Consider the following 19,304-nt stretch of genomic DNA (forward strand, 5'->3'; position numbering starts at 1 on the left):
GTTGAGTGTAAAGAGTGTCCTCCTGTCAGAGAAACTCTGACTGTTGAACAGATAGTTCAGTCTGTACATGTCTGTCTCTTTCACTCACAAACACGTTTTCAGATTCATGGATTCAATCAGTTGATGTTTGAAACTGTTCTCAATGATTCCTTGTAAACTTCTTCCTCTTCAGTCCTTTAAAGATGGAAGCTGCCATTATTCCAGGATCCACATGTTGTTTTTCTGTCTTTTTCCACTCAAAGCTTCACAGTGAATATCAGGATGTTGTGTTTCTCTGAAGCTCAGTTCACAACCCACTCCTCTGCATTTTCAACAAGTCTGAGTTAATTCAAATCATTCCAAATGTTTGATTTCTCTTTCCTAATGGCATTTTTCTAACCTTTATCAAGGAATTTTTCTCATTCAATGAATAAAAGGATAAATGTTTAAAAGTAAACTCCAGTAAGTTAATTATTAAACAGTGGATCAACCAAATAATAAACAATTAAATAACATATTAGACAGAGAGCAATAGATTAGAAAGTACTGACTAACTTCTCAGTCTCAGTGCATCTTATCTATTAAGTTCGGCCACAGTACGTATAATTAGAACATCACCAACGTCACCATGTTCTGTTATGTTGTGGACAAGATTGTTCTGTATGACAAATTAAAACATCTGGAAGAATATGTGCTATATGGCTCTATCGCTGATGAGAGGAATCTGAGTCGTGAAAACCAGCAGTTTACATGTAGCTAGTGGCAGTATAAAACTGTTATGGTTAGCTTAGTGCAGTGCTCTTCTGGGGAGGGAGCCACAGGCAGCTGATGAGGAGGCCTGTCTCTCCCTCAACAAGATTTGCCCACAGGTACATGTGATTCCTTCTGATTCTTTAATAAATTAAATGTCATCACTTCTTAATTAAACTGTTCCAGGTGTCTTCCTCCACAATTAATTGGACACGTTAACACCTTTCCACATACTCTTACTGTTTGACTTATTTTTGGAGGCTGTGATGGAAGGACAGGAAGGAAGCTCTCAGCAGGAGTACATTTTCACAATAAGAGCACATTTGCATGATTTTTGCTTTTGATCTGATCCAGTGACAGAAACATGAACTTCCATATTGATCAGATGTTGATGTGCAGCTCTGTCGTCACTAACTGCTCCTAACAACTCTTCATTGATGGTGATTTGTGGCCCTTTGCTGGTGAGAAGATGAACTGCATGAAGTGATTTGAAATGAGGTTTTTCTAATTGGATGGTTGACTGCTGTTAACCACACTGAGACCAACACTGCTGTCTTCAGCACAAACATTCATGTAGATGAACAGTCACTAAAGACTATTAATGTATATTTGTGTCTTTGACATGTTTCTGTTTTTTACAGAGAAACTCTGGATTTGATTTCTGGATCTTTGCTCTTTTCCCTGCAGTTAGTTCCCACAATGACTTCATGATGTAAATCTCTAATAAACTCATCAAATGAACAGCATGTCTCCCAGTTTTGTGTGTTCTTTCTGCTCTTCTTGTATCCAGTCTCTGCTGCAGTGTGCTGTGCTGCACTCACTCACAGATCAGAGTACATGTAGTTATCCCACCGACACCAGGAGGAGACAAATAGAATAGAATGTCTTTATTGTCATTATACAGCACATGTGTCAAACTCGGGGTCCGCCGGCCGTAATTTCATACGGCCCGCGAGATTTCATATAGCTATTATTAACGGCCAAAGGTAAACAGCGCTCCCACTACGTATACTACAAATCCCACAGCAGGGGGAGACCTGTCGAGACCTGTGCGCTCAACCATTTGTGTTGCCAATGATCAGCAGACAACACTTTTTACAGTGACATTTAAGCAGCCTGACCGCCAAAAATGACCCAATGAAAAGTGGAAAACAGGTGGGAGGCAGAGGACCTGATCGCTGACATCAGAGGTAGACCGTGTGCCTCTTTTTCCCACCTGCGATGTGCGGGGAAAAAAGCGGATTGGTGGGACAGTTATGGGAGGAGTTGCAGAGGGAGACCTGCACAGGTGAGCTGACAGTGCATCACTGCTCACACACCAGGAAACGCTGCGCAGCAGAGTCCTGAAGACACAACGCGTCATTTGCACCGTAATACAGACAGTGCCGGCGATCGTAGCTGAGGCCCTAACATGGCGCGAACAGCTGTTTAACACTGACCCGGCTGATCAAAGGAAATTTGAATTACCGTAATTCAGCGACCATTTGTCCTTTCGGAACAATTCAGTTTCTGAAAACTATATTTCAAAAACAAAGCTCCATTGGAGTGAACAGAGATGAGGCCACTCTGACTGTTTGAGGTCTCTGCGAGGTTATTATAGTTAACCAAAACCAACCAAATAAAAAGAAACTGAAAAAATATTTTTGGTAACTGAAATAAATAAAAATGATAAAAAAGGAAAAAATCTATAACTAAAACTCTATAGTCAGAGCTGCTGCTGATGCTCATTTCTGACATTTCAACATTGTCATTGCCAAGGGGGAGGGGTCCTTATGCCCCTTTGAACTTTGATCATTCGCCATGAAATTTTGATTGCCTCTCATTCATACCTACATGATCCAATGTGCATCAAACTTCTCCAGTAGGATGAGGGTGCCCCCCTGAACACATACATATGACAATATTTAATATCAGTCGCAGCGCCACCTAGTGGGAACAGGAAATGTCATATTTTACACTTGGAGGTCCAGCTCCAAGGTGGTTTAGCAGAACCATCTCAAATTTCACCTGGAAAGCCTTAAGAAGTTGGACTTACTGTGTTTTCAAAACTGTGAGTTTTTGACAAAAGGGCGTGACCCTTATGGGACGGCAAAGTTCGATGATTCGCCATGAACACAAAAATGGCTGTAACTCAAAGCCAACTTGCCCAATCTGGCTCAAACTTCAGTGGTGTGATAAGCATGCTGCCCTGAACACACTCATATGCATAAAGTCCATAAACGTTATAGCGCCGCCTAGTGGCAGCTCGGAATATCTTAAAATAGCAAGTTTTTTGAGTAGCCCCGGAGCTACGTTTTATCTACATGTATGAAAATGTACATGCTCATGTAACATACTAAGACGTACAAAAAAGTCTCTTGGACCCATACCCCAAACCCTACAGGAAGTCGGCCATCTTCAATTGAAGGTGTCAATTTTTGCGATTTGATGAGCCTCAATGTGTTACTCTGGTCCCTTCAGACTTCAGAGATCCAAACAAAGCTGTGGTACACTGTTCACTGTTTGTGTGACAGAGGCTGGAATTTCTCTGAGAAATAGGAACAGATTTGAGCTCCAAGCACAGATTTCTGAGGCTCATGTGTCAGCAGGCAGCTTTAACAGCTATTAGGATATTTTATTGCTTTTAATGCACGTCTGTGTGTTTATCACCTTTATGCGTTTCACATATAAACGCAGTGATTTCTGTGTGTTCTGTGTGCACAGTCTGCAGGCTGAATCCTGCTGAGCTCACAGAGTCAGACACACCTGTGCAGGCTTGGACAGGCAAACACATCAGGAGAGGAGGTTCACTTTCAATCAGCCAGCTTCAATGACTCAAACAAATCAGCTGCTGACAAAGTGTGACAGCTGTCATTTGTGAGATGATGATGCAGTTGAATCAAACTTGATGCATCTGCTAGAATTCCCCATGTAGCCTCAGATGATTTGTTTCAGAGCTGCTCTCATATTTAATATTGTTCTGAGTCTCATTGGAGTCCTCCACCTTCCCTCTGCTTCTGCCATCAGCTGTGACATCACACTGCGAGCAAAGCCAATGATGAAAGGATTCATAACCAGAAGAGTGGAGATAAGGAAAAGCTCGGACATTGTTGGAATGCAGCAGCTTCACTGTGTCTCAGCAGACGCTGCCTTGAAAACTCATCAAGTTTCAAATGAACAATTGAAGAGGCACGCCCACAAAAACATGGACTGCTGTTATTTCCTGTTCTTGAACATTTGAGTTTTGGATCTATTGGTGATTTATGAAAACCTCTAAATGTGTAGAAGATCCGCAACACTCTGGAATGCTCCGTATCCGTGAAGTTTCCGGAGATAATACGGGAAGATCTGATCTGTCACACATGAGTAAATGAATATTATCCAGATATGTAATGGATGTTCATTCAGAGTTTGGATTTTTCTGGGTCCAATCTTGTCTGTTTATGGAGAAATCTCCAAAATGTATCCGTCAAAGATCCAGTGCGCATTTGCTGGGATATTGTCCGTATCTGTGATGGATACAGAGGTATCACACCTCGGATAGTACTGTATTTCAGGTCTTTTATTCCAGTGTTACACAGTGGAGGAGGATTAGCTCTCAGTCAGGATTATGAGCATGTTTGCTAAACTTCCTCTGGTTTCATTTTGGGAAAGCTCAGAAGGTTGTGATGGTAAGCATGGTATTGTAGGTGTGCATATACTGTATTTTTCGCACTATAAGGCGCACTTAAAATCCTTAAATTTTCTCAAAAATCAGCAGTGCACCTATGTATGAATTCTTGTTGTGCTTACTGACCTTGAACCATTTTTATATGGTACACTGGGCTCAAAAATCAGCCAAAATGTTTTAGTGTGACTTTAGTAAGGGACACTTCACAAATATCGACATTTTCCAGAGCGTACAAAGCATACGACGGGGGGGTAACACTCAGCGTAGGCTTTTCAAATAGTTAGAAAATGTCGGTTGGTCTGTGTAATTTGAGCACTGCCGTCTGACCGCCGATGCCCGAGGCATCCACACCGCTGCACCATTGCGTGGTCTGCAGCGATATGGCCTCAGGTCTGGCAGATCAGTTCAAAGGCCTCATTGAATTCTCTAAAATAGTCCATCATCGATTCACGAAATGATTCTACTGACGATATTAGACAGGAACAAGCTGTGAGTGCGGCGCAGCAGGTGTGGAAAGCAGCCAAAGCCGCCAGAGATAAAAGCATTGTTCCAAAAATGGAAACCGTATGCAGTAAACTGCAGAAAACGATGATGGATTTTATTCTGCATGTTCCTGGCCTGTTTTCATCTATGGTGGCCCAGATATTTATGCGTAATCTGGCGACTGGCGGCACTGTTACCGACTTTTGTGTAACAAAACTTGCTGTTGGCTGTCTCAAAAATGCTAAAAGTCGCTAAAGGATGAATCGAGGTCCGGGGGTGTGTGCGCTGTCCCCCTCGGTGCTGAAGAGAGGTCCGGGTGATTTCACAGCGTATGAAGGGATGCAGTACGAGCGCAGTATGTACACAAAACACGGTGACAGCGGCGTTTTCAGGTTTTCGGTGTTGTGTCAAAAAGGGATTTCCGTTTTTTTTTTTTTTAATAATGTTTTTTCTTTGCTTATATCGGTAAATATACTGGTGCACAGGATTTATGAAGGGCTTATATATAAAAATGAAGAAATGACTTGTTCTTACCCTCATTAATAAAGAATATATTGTAGTGTCTGATAAGACGTTGAAAAAAATGGCGAGAGATTGCCAGCAAAAGTTGCAGTTTTATTAACAATTAAATGGTTGCTGTGTACCGCAACCAAAAAAAAAGTAACAAGAACGAGACTGACTCGGATAATGACGAGAGGGAACCCGGCATGCTTGATGCCGAAATCGCCCAACTGTTCAACTCAGACAGTGAAGATGAGGAATTTGATGGATTTATGGAAGATGAATCATTTACAATTGGAGCGTATTTTTCTGTATTTTTTACAACTGAACAATATTCTGAGTTATTGTGAATGAGTTGAATAAAGTTCGACTTAGAACATAGAACCAAACTGCTCGGACACGCTTCAGGAAAAACAGCTCAGAGAGAAGAAATGTCCAAAGGCTTTTTGTGCATCTCAACAACCAAACTTGTGGCTTTGACTGAAGCAAAGTTGTGTTGCTAAAACGTGAACAAAGACTTCTGTACATTTGCACCTTTGTTAGACAGATGAGCAGAGTCAGGAATCACGGTACCCTCATCTACTCGACTAACAGGCCCACTCATGACGGATGACAGCAAAATGTCTCAGTGTGACCACAAAACGTTCAAATCACTTTGCTTTTCAAATGCAACCACACAAACACAACATTTACACAAACTCACATCCACTAATTTTTTTTCGTCTGGGAGCCGTTCCTTGGGGGGGGGGTACTGTTTTTGGCTATGCTTTGTATTATACTTTTCTGAGTTATGAATTAGGATTTTAGGTTATCATGGTTTTCTGTTTAGTCATTTGTGGTAGGTTTCTGTATCCCTCTGGTGTCACATCTGCCTTATGTTTTGATTTCCATGTCCTCCTGTTCTGTCGTTGTGTCTATGTATATTTTGTTCTCATGTTTTAGTCCCTTGTCTCAGAGGTCCCCAACTCCCGGGCTGCAGACCGGTACCGGGCCGTGGGTCATTTGGTACTGGGACGCACTTAAAGAATAAATTACTTACATTATTTCCATTTTACTTATAATCTGAGTTTGAACGATGTTTTATTTTGAAAAATGATTCTCTCCGTTACTTCCCTCTACGACTTCCTCTTAACGTGTCAAGACCTTTCTAGTCATGTGATACGTCACTGCTAAAATTAAAACCAGAAGCTTCGTGCCTGTCTAACCAAATCGGTTGGTTGACCTACATTACGCTCATTTAAATATTTAAGTGCTCAATAAGAGTAGAAAAGCGTCATATACGAACTAGTCCATTTACCGTTTATGTTTAGCAGGGGCTATATACACTTTCTCAGGTGTACGCGGTAGGGATGCGCCGATCCGATATTCAGTATAGGTATCGGGTCCGATACTGGCCTAAATTACTGGATCGGATATCGGAAAGAAATAAAAAATGCAATCCGATCCGACCCACATTAGCTGCATTGCAGTTTTCGGTCGTCTTCTTCTTCTTGTGGGTCTGCGGTTGAACAAACCAGCTTAGAGCTGCATTACCGCCACCTACTGGAATGAGTGGATCAGGAGTTAGAAAAAAGTTCTCCGTCGCTGCGACGGATTCCCTTTGACACTGAGTGGATCATCGCTGACATGTTTTTCCACGCCTCCACCGCTCTCTGCGTGTTTGTGTGTTGTGCTCGCTGTGCTGAGAATTTCAGCTGTCATTTCTTTCTCTACGTCAGCTCCCGGACATACTGCTAGCGAGCGTAGCTATTAGCACTAGCGAACGTCCGGTACCGGAAGGACCCCTTCCCCGTCAAAATATTTTTGATACTTTAATCCCTGATTAGTGACTAAATATAGACCTGCAGTAGAAACGTATTTAGGAGAATGCTTGTGAATATAAAGTATTACAAGATTACGCTCACGCAGCCCCCAGTTTTTCAACATAAACACTGATGAGCAACAGCAGCAGTCAGCTGATATACGTGCAGTCTGTCTGCACAAGCAAAGAGGCGGAGCCAGTGAGCTCAGATGGAGTGGACTAAATGTTTTTCTAGTGTCCAAATTAAGCTTTTCCCTCTGTAACCTCAATTAAACCTTTACTAGGAAACAGCTGGAGGTCCTTCATCAATCAACTGATCAGTAAGTGAAGAAAAAAGAACTTTGTAGCTGCTCCATCCACCCTGTTTGTTTCACACAGGGAAAAACTGCAGTACGGAAGTTAAAATATGCAGATGAACTGTTAATATGAAAAAAGTATTTCTTATCCAGTTACTCGGGTAATCGATGGAATAATCAATAAAATACTCGATTGCTAAAATAATCAATAGTTGCAGCCCTAATGAAATTTGCAACATACCATAAGCCAATGCATCACCTTCTCACATAGGAGCAACAGGATTCAGGTGATAGAGCGATTGTTGTAAGTAAGTAAAGTTTATTTATATAGTGCTTTACACAGACAAAAAGTCACAAAGTGCTGTACAATAATTAAAACACAATGTCCAAAAAAAACCAAAAAACAGATAAAACATCATGTTAAAATGTAACATTACCATATTAAAAGAAAAAGAATCAAAATAAAGTCAACAGAAAGTCTGGTTAAACAGAAAAGTTTTCAGCTGTTTTTTAAAAGACTCCACAGAGTCAGCTAAATGGAGATGGAGTGGTAAACAGTTCAAGAGCTTTGGTGCCACTGCCTGAAAAGCTCTGCCCCCTGGTCCTTAGTCTTGTATGTGGGACAACTAAAAGATTTTGATTTTGTTATGTGAGAGACTGTTGACTTACCTAAAATTGATCCAGGCATTTAAAAACAATTTTTAAAAATAATAATACAAAAAAGATCGGATTTGTATCGGTATCGGCGATAGCCAAATGTAAAATATCGGTATCGGTGTCGGACATAAAAAAGTGGTATCGTGCCATCCCTAGTATGCGGACACATTTTTGGCGTGGCAAGGCAGGAGGCCGACCGCACTCCCAGCGGCGGCGGAGACGGATGACCTCGGGTGGGCGGCCGCGTGGCATGGAGTGGAGACTCTCCCAAACTCATCCCTATATGTTTTCACTATTGTTTCTGTCTTTTTAATGGCAGCGCCTCCAGAAGGGGGGCAGCATGGCCACAGTTCACCTATCTCCCCATGTTTGTTCTGTTTGTCTTCTTGGATGGGTGTTCTGTTAACTGTAATTTCCCCATTGTGGGATAAATAAAGTATCATCATCAAACCTTAGCTGGCCTAGATTCTCCTGAGCCCAGGATGGTTGAGGACTCGGAAGACTCGGAAGGCTCGGGACGTTCGGGTTGAGCGGGACCCTCCGGGTGCTCAGACACTGGATGCGCAGGCTGGGGCTGCTTTGCAGGGCCCGCAGCTGTCTCCTCCGACGAGTGGGGCTGCGTTGGGGATTGTTCGGGTGAGTCTGATGGTGGTGGTGAAGACCGATGAAGTGCAGGCTGAGGCACTACTGAAGGCCGTGGTGCAGGCTGAGGCGGCGCTGAAGGCCGTGGTGCAGGCTGAGGCGGCGCTGAAGGCCGTGGTGCAGGCTGAGGCGGCGCTAGGGGCACTGACCGAAGCTGAGGGAAACCTGGCACTGAAGGGACAGAAACTAAAGGTGCTGAAGTTAACGCTGAGAGAGCTGACAGGGACTGGACGGAGGCTGGAGCTACAGAAGCTGACTGAGAGAGAGAGGGCTGGAGCTACATCTGACTGGGGCTGAAACGTGAGTTGTGGCAGCAGGGACTTGGACACTGCTGCAGGTGGCGTGGAGCGTGGCTGAAGAGGCGCTGCAGGCGACGGAGACAGAGGCTGAAGAGGCACTGAAGATACCAAAGACTGGTGTGAAGGCTTGGACCTGGCTGCCCCCACCCGAGGAACAGAAACGGTGTAGAGAGCTTCACAGGATCAAAGTTCACAGTGTCTGCGGTCTCTTCAGTGGCCAATGTATAAGCAGCAATCTTTTTATGGGTCTTGGAAGGAAAAGTGAGTGCAGCCCAACTCATTATTTGCTCTACATAGCTTTTCGTTAATGTGGGCAATGATTCTGTAAGCCAGGGGTATTCAGACAATAGCTCATTAAGTCTGTGTGCTATGACCTTCCCCTGCTTGTCACAGGGTTGCCGAAACCACTGAAGACACAGCTTCAACACACACACTTGTTGGTGTCGTGCTTAAACTCCTCCCTGGGCTGTTTAAGCTGTTGTTCATATAGGTCTAGCGTGTGCTCATTAGTGTCCTGCTCCATCGCTTTTTCAGTGAAATCAGTCTTAACCTTTAAAGGCGTAGCAAAAGAGTTACTCACAGAAACGAGGGACCATGCGTGAAGCGGCAACAGCTGCGTGGAGTCCTGAAGCAGAGGTGACAAAATCCGCGGGGTTATACTGCTCTGCTCCTGAGAACTCCTCCGCTGCTGTCGGGAGCTTGGCCTCCTTCCCTCAGAAGCTGGCAGCGGAAGCGCTAGGAGGCCAGGGACCCCTGTGTCCCAAGAACCGAAAAAACGACTCCTCTGGAGTCAATCCAGCCGTCGGCTCCAGGGAAACGTCTCCTCGCTTACGCCGGGATTTCCTCCTCCCTGGCTGTAGCGTGGAACCCTGCGGTGTGGAAATCTGTGGCGTTATACTGCACGGCTGCGGGGATGAGTCGCACTGCAGCTGCTGGGGACTCCTCTTCCCCTATGGCTGCGTCGACGGCTGAGGAAGGGAGGGGCCAGCGAGCGGAGTGGCAGGTCAGCAAGCGGCTGGAGCCAGAATAATTCCGCCAGTGCGAACAGTCTGCAGCTTAGGCGGAGGAGGTGAGCGGCGTGGCCGGGAACCGTTCCAATACGCAGGTCCCCCCAGCACCAGGCGAGTGCCACTGTAGAGATCGGAATCTGCGGGATCCACTCAGGGTCGCGTCATTCTGTCACGGCTGGCCGCTGTGCAGGCAGGAAGGAGGACCCCAATTTGCAGAACTCCAGGACAGGTGTAAATCACACACACGTTTATTTACACCAAGAATACAAACATACTACAGACTAAACATGAGCTCTCCCCAGAATATATCAGACGGGGGAGAGACGCGAAACAGACTAGACTACATTCGACTGGATCTAACATGACTGAACATAGATGACGGACAGCGGACAACAACCAATGACGCGACAACAGGCAAAGAAAACACTGGACTTAAACACACAACGAGAGGAGTGGGAACATAAGTGAATCACATTACAAGACAAGATGAAGAAGAAGAAGAAGAAGAAGAAGAAGAAACAGCCTTTATTGTCCCACAGAGGGGAAATTTGGGTGTAACAGCAGCCGCAGTTATTATAAATATAAGTAAAGATATAATAATTTACACTATTAAGAAAAGAATATATATAAAATCAACAAACAAGATTAACCTTAATACTACTAATAATAACACTATATACAATGTACATGATGTGCCTGTGTGTTGAACCTTAACAGGCCGGACTATTTACAGTATATTATATATTATCCTACATTGTGTAGGCTATTGTGGTTTTTGTTGGGAGCAGTGATGGTTATAAAGTCTTACAGCTTCTGGGAGGAAGGATCTGCGGTAACGCTCCTTTGTGCATTTAGGATGCAGCAGTCTGTCACTGAAGGAGCTCTCCAGCTCAGCAACAGTTTCATGCATGGGATGGGAGACCTTGTCCATCAGTGATGTTATTTTGGTTAGAGTCCTTCTGTCTCCCACCACCTGCACTGAGTCGAGAGGACATCCTAGGACAGAGCTGGCTTTCCTGATGAGCTTGTCTATCCTCTTCCTCTCAGCTGTAGACAAGCTGCTGCTCCAACATACTGCTGCATAGAAGATGGCTGATGCCACCACAGAGTCATAGAAGGTCTTCAGGAGTGTCCCCTGCACTCCAAAAGACCTCAGCCTTCTCAGCAGGTAGAGTCTGCTCTGACCCTTCCTGTAGAGCGCATCAGTGTTATGAGTCCAGTCCAGTTTATTGTTTAGGTGAACACCCAGGTACTTATAAGAGTCCACTATCTCAATGTCCACTCCCTGGATGTTCACCGGTGTCCGTGTGGTGGGTCTGCGCCTGCGGAAATCCACCACCAGCTCCTTGGTTTTAGCGGCGTTGATCAGGAGGTGGTTCCACTGGCACCAGTCCACAAAGTCCTGAGTCCACTGTCTGTACTCTGAGTCATCCTCACCTGTGATGAGGCCAACTATGGCAGAGTCGTCAGAGAACTTCTGCAGATGGCAGCGTGGGGAGTTGATGGAGAAGTCTGCAGTGTAGAGGGTGAAGAGGAACGGTGCCAGCACAGTTCCCTGTGGGGCCCCCGTACTGCAGACCAGCCTGTCAGAGACACAGCCCTGTGTCCTCACATACTGTGGGCGGTCAGTGAGGTAGTCCAGTATCCACTCGGAGATGTGGTGGTCCACTCCTGACAGTTCCAGCTTGTCTCTCAGAAGTCCTGGCTGGATGGTGTTAAAAGCACTGGAGAAATCAAAGAACATGATCCTCACAGTGCTTCCAGGCTTCTCCAGGTGGGTCAGAGCTCGGTGCAGGAGGTAGATGATGGCGTCATCCACCCCGATGCCAGGCCGGTAGGCGAACTGCAGCGGGTCCAACGAAGACGACACCATGAGGCGTAGATGGTTGAGGACCAGCCTCTCGAGGGTCTTCATTAGATGCGATGTCAGGGCTACCGGCCTGTAGCTGCTAAGATCCTTTGGATGTTTGGTCTTTGGTACCGGTACCACACAGGAGGTCTTCCACAGTTGTGGTACTTTCCCCAGCTTCAAGCTCAGGTTGAACATGAACATGAACATGAAGCAAAACAGGACATGACAGCTAGAGAACAGATGACTTATCAAAATAAAACAGGAAGAACCCTAACATTGTACACAGAGACTAAACACCTAGGAACAACACATAAACACGGGGAGACAGAAACCATAATAAAACAGAACTATACAACTAGAACCAAAAACACTGGGCCACCCTCCTGAGCTCCCGTCCGCCCACTTCCATGCCTCGGCTCGTTCATGCACAACTACACACACTAACAATGCCTGGAGATCGCTTCAGTTCATTTCACAAAAATATGAGCATATTTATTTAAAAAAAAAATCATTCAAACCCAAAATAACCTGTTAAATTATTGACATTTTTTCCAGTTTGTGTAACAAAACTTCTTTATTGGGTGAGTGGATTTTTAAAAAATGAAAGAAAACTTGAGTCAATTCTCTCTAATGAAGCAGTTTGAATGAATTTTTTGAACGTCACAGACTGACTGATGAATCTTCTTATGCTCTAAACATCAACTTTGACCTTTGTGGTGTTTCAGGAGGAAACCTGCTTCAGTTATTCTCTCAGTTTAGTTTTCACATTTTCAGATCTGAGTGAGATCCTGGAATGAAGACAGAAGAAAAGACTTTGTTCAAACTTTGATTTATTATTAATAAAACTGCAACTAAGCCCATTAACATCTTGGAAGAGGATGTGGAAACAGTGAAGAGCTACAGGTACCTGGGCGTTAACCTAAACTGGACTGGAGGACCAACAGTGATGTTGAGTATAGGAAGGGGATGAGCAGACTCTACTTTCTAAGGAAGCTCAGATCCTTTAATGTGTGCATCAGGAAGTTGGAGATCTTCTACCAGTCTGTGGTAGTGAGTACCATCTACTTTGCTGTTGTCTGCTGGGGGGGCAGCATCAGTACCAGAGATGCCAGCAGGATCAACAAACTGATTCACAAGGCTGGAACCATCATAGGTCAGAATTTGGAGACGTTTGAGTCAGTGAGGGTCAGGAGGTCACTGAACAAACTGCTCTCTATTGTGGACAGTCTCACCTGCTCCACTCCACACTGCTGAGGCAGCAGAGCTCCTTCTCCCTCAGGCTGATTCAACCTCACTGCCATAAAAAATACTTCAGAAAATCATTCCTACCGTTCTCCATAAGACTGTATAATAACTCTTCTTTCTGTGTCAGGTGAACACCTGTCAGGACAGAAGATCCTACACACAAGATTCTGTATTTCTCCTCTTGCTGCCGTCGTCCTGATAATTCCTTTAGTACATATTCTGATTTATAATGTATATATATTATATTATTCATCAATGCGGTTTGCACTACTCTCTTGTACAATGTCAGTCTTAATATAACTCTTCATTACCTACATTTTTATGTTTTTATATTTTATCTATTTCGTTTCTATATGTATAGTTTAGTACTCATTGTTGGCACTCTCACTTTGATGTTTAGTTACTGTAAATTGTATTTTTCCTGCTGCTGTTACACAATAATTTCACTTGGGGGATCAATAAAGTATCTATCTCTGTATCTAGAATAACCTTCAGTTTGTTCACACATTAAAAATTCAACAGAATAAATGATCTAATTCCTCATAATTATTAAAATCATGGTTATAGATTCTTGTTTCTTGATTCTGAAAAAATAATCTGCCAAACAGATAAATGTAAATGTAATTATAGATTTATTTAAAGTACAAAGTGATGAGATAAAGGAAGGTCTGCTGATTTCTCTGTTAAGGCCCATGAAGAGGAAGAAAAACTGAGATACAGATTTAAACATACATACAGATTTTTTTTTTTTTTTTTCTTACTTCCGGCGCCGCGCGAGCAGGCAGCCAGTTTCAGCAGCTCCGCACTAATTCCGTGTTTTTTCTCATTTTGTTTAGTATTAGATGTGTTTTTGTGTTTCTGTATCTTCTGCTCTTTTTCCCCATGATGGAGCAGACTTTTTTCTGGAAAACTTTGTTTTTGTTTTTTACCCTTTTTATGGTGTTTATGTTTGGAGACTGCGAGAAGGGCCACGCTCCTATTGTTTACTCTCGGGACCAGCTGATCTCCATCGGGAGCTCCGCTGTGCCTACTCCTGCTGAACGACTCGATATTCCCCGCGAACTGAGAAGGAAGAGACGCGGGAGACGTGCGGGCATAGGTCGTCGTTGCCAGAGGAGAAGGTACAGGCCCGTCATCCCGTCCATCATCATGGGAAACGTGAGATCTCTTCCCAACAAAGTGGACGAGCTGGCGGCGCTAACGCGACATCAAAGGAGCTACCGGGAGAGTAGCCTCATGTGCCTGATGGAGACGTGGCTAACCGAGCTAACCCCGGACTCACACATAAACATGGACGGCTTTCATTTAATCCGTGCCGACAGAACCAAGGAGAGTGGTAAGAAGAGGGGCGGGGGTCTGGCTGTGTTTGTAAACGATAGATGGTGCAACTCCAGACATCTAACCATCAAAGAGACGCTCTGCAGTAAGGACATTGAACTGCTCGCTGTTAGCATGAGGCCGTACTATCTTCCTCGGGAGTTTTCACATGTTATTGTGATAACTGTGTATGTGCCGCCCTCTGCTAACGCTGCTGCAGCCTGCGATGTCCTCCACGCTACTACCAGCAGACTCCAAACACAGCACCCACAGGCCCTCTTTCTGATCTCAGGGGACTTTAACCACGTCTCCCTGTCCTCCACTCTCCCCACCTTCACCCAGTATGTCACCTGCCACACCAGGAATACCAACACACTGGATCTACTGTATGCCAACATCAAGGAGGCATACAGCTCATCACCTCTGCCTCCCCTGGGGGGCTCAGATCACAACCTGGTTCATCTCCAGCCTGTGTACAAACCCTTGGTACACAGAGAACCAGTTGTGACACACACAGTGAAGAAATGGTCTGAGGAGACTGAAGAAGCTCTGAGAGACTGCTTTAGCTCCACTGTGTGGGAAGAGCTTTGTGCCCCTCATGGGGAGGACATCAACAGCATCACGGACTGCATCACTGATTACATCCATTTCTGCGTGGAAAACACTGTGCCCACCAGGAGGGTACGGTGTTTTTTAAACAACAAACCCTGGATCAACTCCGAAATAAAGGCTCTCCTGAAGGAGAAGAAGAGAGCCTTTAGATCAGGAAATAAGGAGGAGCTGAGAGCCGTGCAGAAGGATCTGAGAAGGAAAATCAGGGATGGAAAAAACATCTACAGGAAGAAGATGGAGGACCAGCTACAGCAGAGCAACATCAGTGGGGTTTGGAGGAGTTTGAACTCAATTTCAGGCCACAAACCAAGCCCTAGGGTTGTGGGAGACTTAGAGTGGGTGAACAACCTGAACCAGTTCTTTAACAGGTTTGACCAGCCACCCACCCCTCCCCCAGCCCAGTCCCCCCTGCTGTCAGCCCCACCATCTTTAATGACTGCCAACCTTTCTTCTTCTTGGGACCTCACACCTCTCAGCTCTCAGCCATCACCCACCCCCTTCACTTCTGAGGACTCCATCTCACAACCCCCACCCCCCACCTCCATCTTGTCCCTCTCAACTCATCATGTGAGGAAGGAGCTACGTAAAATCAAGGTGCGAAAGGCTGCTGGTCCAGACGGCATCAGCTCCAGGCTCCTGAGGTGCTGCGCAGATCAGCTGTGTGGCATCATGGGATACATGTTCAACCTGAGCTTGAAGCTGGGGAAAGTACCACAACTGTGGAAGACCTCCTGTGTGGTACCGGTACCAAAGACCAAACATCCAAAGGATCTTAGCAGCTACAGGCCGGTAGCCCTGACATCGCATCTAATGAAGACCCTCGAGAGGCTGGTCCTCAACCATCTACGCCTCATGGTGTCGTCTTCGTTGGACCCGCTGCAGTTTGCTTACCGGCCTGGCATCGGGGTGGATGACGCCATCATCTACCTCCTGCACCGAGCTCTGACCCACCTGGAGAAGCCTGGAAGCACTGTGAGGATCATGTTCTTTGATTTCTCCAGTGCTTTTAACACCATCCAGCCAGGACTACTGAGAGACTAGCTGGAACTGTCAGAAGTGGACCACCACATCTCCGAGTGGATACTGGACTACCTCACTGACCGCCCACAGTACGTGAGGACACAGGGCTGTGTCTCTGACAGGCTGGTCTGCAGTACGGGGGCCCCACAGGGAACTGTGCTGGCACCGTTCCTCTTCACCCTCTACACTGCAGACTTCTCCATCAACTCCCCACGCTGCCATCTGCAGAAGTTCTCTGACGACTCTGCCATAGTTGGCCTCATCACAGGTGAGGATGACTCAGAGTACAGACAGTGGACTCAGGACTTTGTGGACTGGTGCCAGCGGAACCACCTCCTGATCAACGCCGCTAAAACCAAGGAGCTGGTGGTGGATTTCCGCAGGCGCAGACCCACCACACGGACACCGGTGAACATCCAGGGAGTGGACATTGAGATAGTGGACTCTTATAAGTACCTGGGTGTTCACCTGAACAATAAACTGGACTGGACTCATAACACTGATGCGCTCTACAGGAAGGGTCAGAGCAGACTCTACCTGCTGAGAAGGCTGAGGTCTTTTGGAGTGCAGGGGACACTCCTGAAGACCTTCTATGACTCTGTGGTGGCATCAGCCATCTTCTATGCAGCAGTATGTTGGAGCAGCAGCTTGTCTACAGCTGAGAGGAAGAGGATAGACAAGCTCATCAGGAAAGCCAGCTCTGTCCTAGGATGTCCTCTCGACTCAGTGCAGGTGGTGGGAGACAGAAGGACTCTGACCAAAATAACATCACTGATGGACAAGGTCTCCCATCCCATGCATGAAACTGTTGCTGAGCTGGAGAGCTCCTTCAGTGACAGACTGCTGCATCCTAAATGCACAAAGGAGCGTTACCGCAGATCCTTCCTCCCAGCAGCTGTAAGACTTTATAACCATCACTGCTCCCAACAAAAACCACAATAACCTACACAATGTAGGATAATATATAATATACTGTAAATAGTCCGGCCTGTTAAGGTTCAACACACAGGCACATCATGTACATTGTATATAGTGTTATTATTAGTAGTATTAAGGTTAATCTTGTTTGTTGATTTTATATATATTTATATTCTTTTCTTAATAGTGTGAATTATTATATTTTTATTTATATTTATAATAACTGCGGCTGCTGTTACACCCAAATTTCCCCTCTGTGGGACAATAAAGGCTGTTTCTTCTTCTTCTTCTTCTAAACCCACAACAATATGAAAGACTTCAGTTCAGCTTCTTCAACTCAGCAGAGTCTCCAATACAGTAAAGCCAAAGTCCAGCATAGAGCGGCTGAGTGAATGTGGTCTGGACTCTGTGGAGCAGAGTCATGGTTTCAGAGACGCTGTAGAAGGACAGAATACCTGCTCTGTGATCCAGGTACACTCCTACTCTGGAGGACCGAGGACCGAGGACCTGAGACACGAGTTTGGATGTTGTTGTACCAAAATGTAAAACTGTTGAAACAATCTAATGCCCAAGATTGGTCATTACGTCCCAGCCAACATTCATTCCCATTCCCTGCTCTGCTGATATTCTTGTATGTGACTGCTATATAAACTCCTCCTCCTCTCCACTCCACCTCCCAGTAACAACGTCCAGTCAGACTCTCTCTGCTCAGGACCTGTTCCCAATCAGTGAATCTGTCTGGATGATCAGAATAAGACTGCAGTTGATTCATTACTCTTACTTTTCTGTTTCCCTCTGATAATAACAGCTGTTTGTTTGCTGTGTTTGGATCCAGTGTGATTTCATGTGAATATATTAAGAATTCAGCTCTGGTCTTTGGCTCTGATGGATCTGACAGTAAAACATCCTCTTCAGTGAGTGTCAGTGAGATGTCTGTCCGTTCCTCTCCCAGGATGTCCTGTAGTTTCTCTCTGAGCTCTGACACAGCTGCTGTCACATCCTCAAAGTGTCTCAGAGGACCAATATTGATGCTGGATGACTCTGTAGACTCACTGAGTGCTGACAGTGAGGGGTAGTTCTGTAGAAACTGGATGTGATCCTCTGTGTGTGAGAGCTGCTTCAGCTCAGCTTCTTTCCTCTTCAGCTCAGTGATCTCCTGCTCCAGCTTCTCCCGAAGCTCTCTGACTCGCCCCACTTCAGCTTCCTGCTGGGATCTGATCTGCTGCTTCACATCAGAGCTTCTTTACTGGATCAGATGGATCAGCTCAGTGAAGATCTTCTCACTGTGCTCCACTGTTTTATCAGCAGACTGATTGATGGCGTCCACCTCCTGTTGAAGCAGCTTCACATCTTTCTCTCTGTCCTGGATTCTCTGCTGGATGTTTAGTTGACTCACCTCGAGCTCTCTCTGCCTCTCAGTCCTTTCTGCTGCAGCTGAGACTGTGTGGTGGCCTTTATGTTCATCCACAGAGCAGAGATAACAGATACTCTGCTGAACAGTACGGCAGAACATCTTCATCACCTCATCATGATGAGAGCAGATGTTCTCCTGGAGCTTCTTGGAGGGCTCCACCAGCTTGTGTATTTCAAATGCAGAGGATTTGTAATGAGGCTGAAGGTGTTCCTCACAGTAAGAGACTACACACACCAAACAGGACTTCACTGCCTTCATTTTTCTCCCAGTGCAGACATCACAGGCCACATCTTCAGGTCCGGCATAGCAGTGATCAGCAGGAGCAGCTCGGAGTCCAGTCTTCTTCAGCTCCTCCACTAAATCTGCTAACATGGTGTTTTTCACCAGGACAGGCCTCGGTGTGAAAGACGTTCGGCACAGAGGGCAGCTGTAGATCTTCTTCTTCTCCTCTTCACCCCAGAAGCCTTTAATACAGTTCATGCAGTAGCTGTGTCCACAGGGAATAGTCACCGGATCCTTCAGTAGATCCAAACAGATTGAACAGCAGATTCTTGGTTGGTCCATTCTTTGCGAGGCCATTTCTCCCTCTCTCAGTGACTGCGTGACAGTTGAACTTTCTCTGAACAGGAACAGCCTCTGTGCTCTGCAGGGAAACAGATCTCTGCTCATTTCACCTCCTACAGGAAATGAGGCTCACCAACAACTGCATTTACACCATGTGGTTTAGACCCATCCTTATACACACAGATCAGTGAAGGGAGGTACTAAAGAAACCTCCTGACAGTGACAAAGGGCTCTCTATTACTCCTTTTACACCGCCGAGGTGCCGGTGCTCGTGCCAGTGCTCGTGCCAGTGCTG

General features: G+C 45.5%; 1 pseudogene; it reads right to left on the reverse strand.

The window, feature by feature from the left end:
* Nucleotides 1-17,349: 17,349 nt before the first annotated feature.
* On the reverse strand, nucleotides 17,350-19,009 carry LOC115798493 (tripartite motif-containing protein 16-like; annotated as a pseudogene).
* Between the last annotated feature and the right edge of the window lie 295 nt (nucleotides 19,010-19,304).

The sequence above is a fragment of the Archocentrus centrarchus genome, chromosome 2 (assembly GCF_007364275.1).
Source record: "Archocentrus centrarchus isolate MPI-CPG fArcCen1 chromosome 2, fArcCen1, whole genome shotgun sequence".
Classification (NCBI taxonomy): Eukaryota; Metazoa; Chordata; class Actinopteri; order Cichliformes; family Cichlidae; genus Archocentrus; species Archocentrus centrarchus.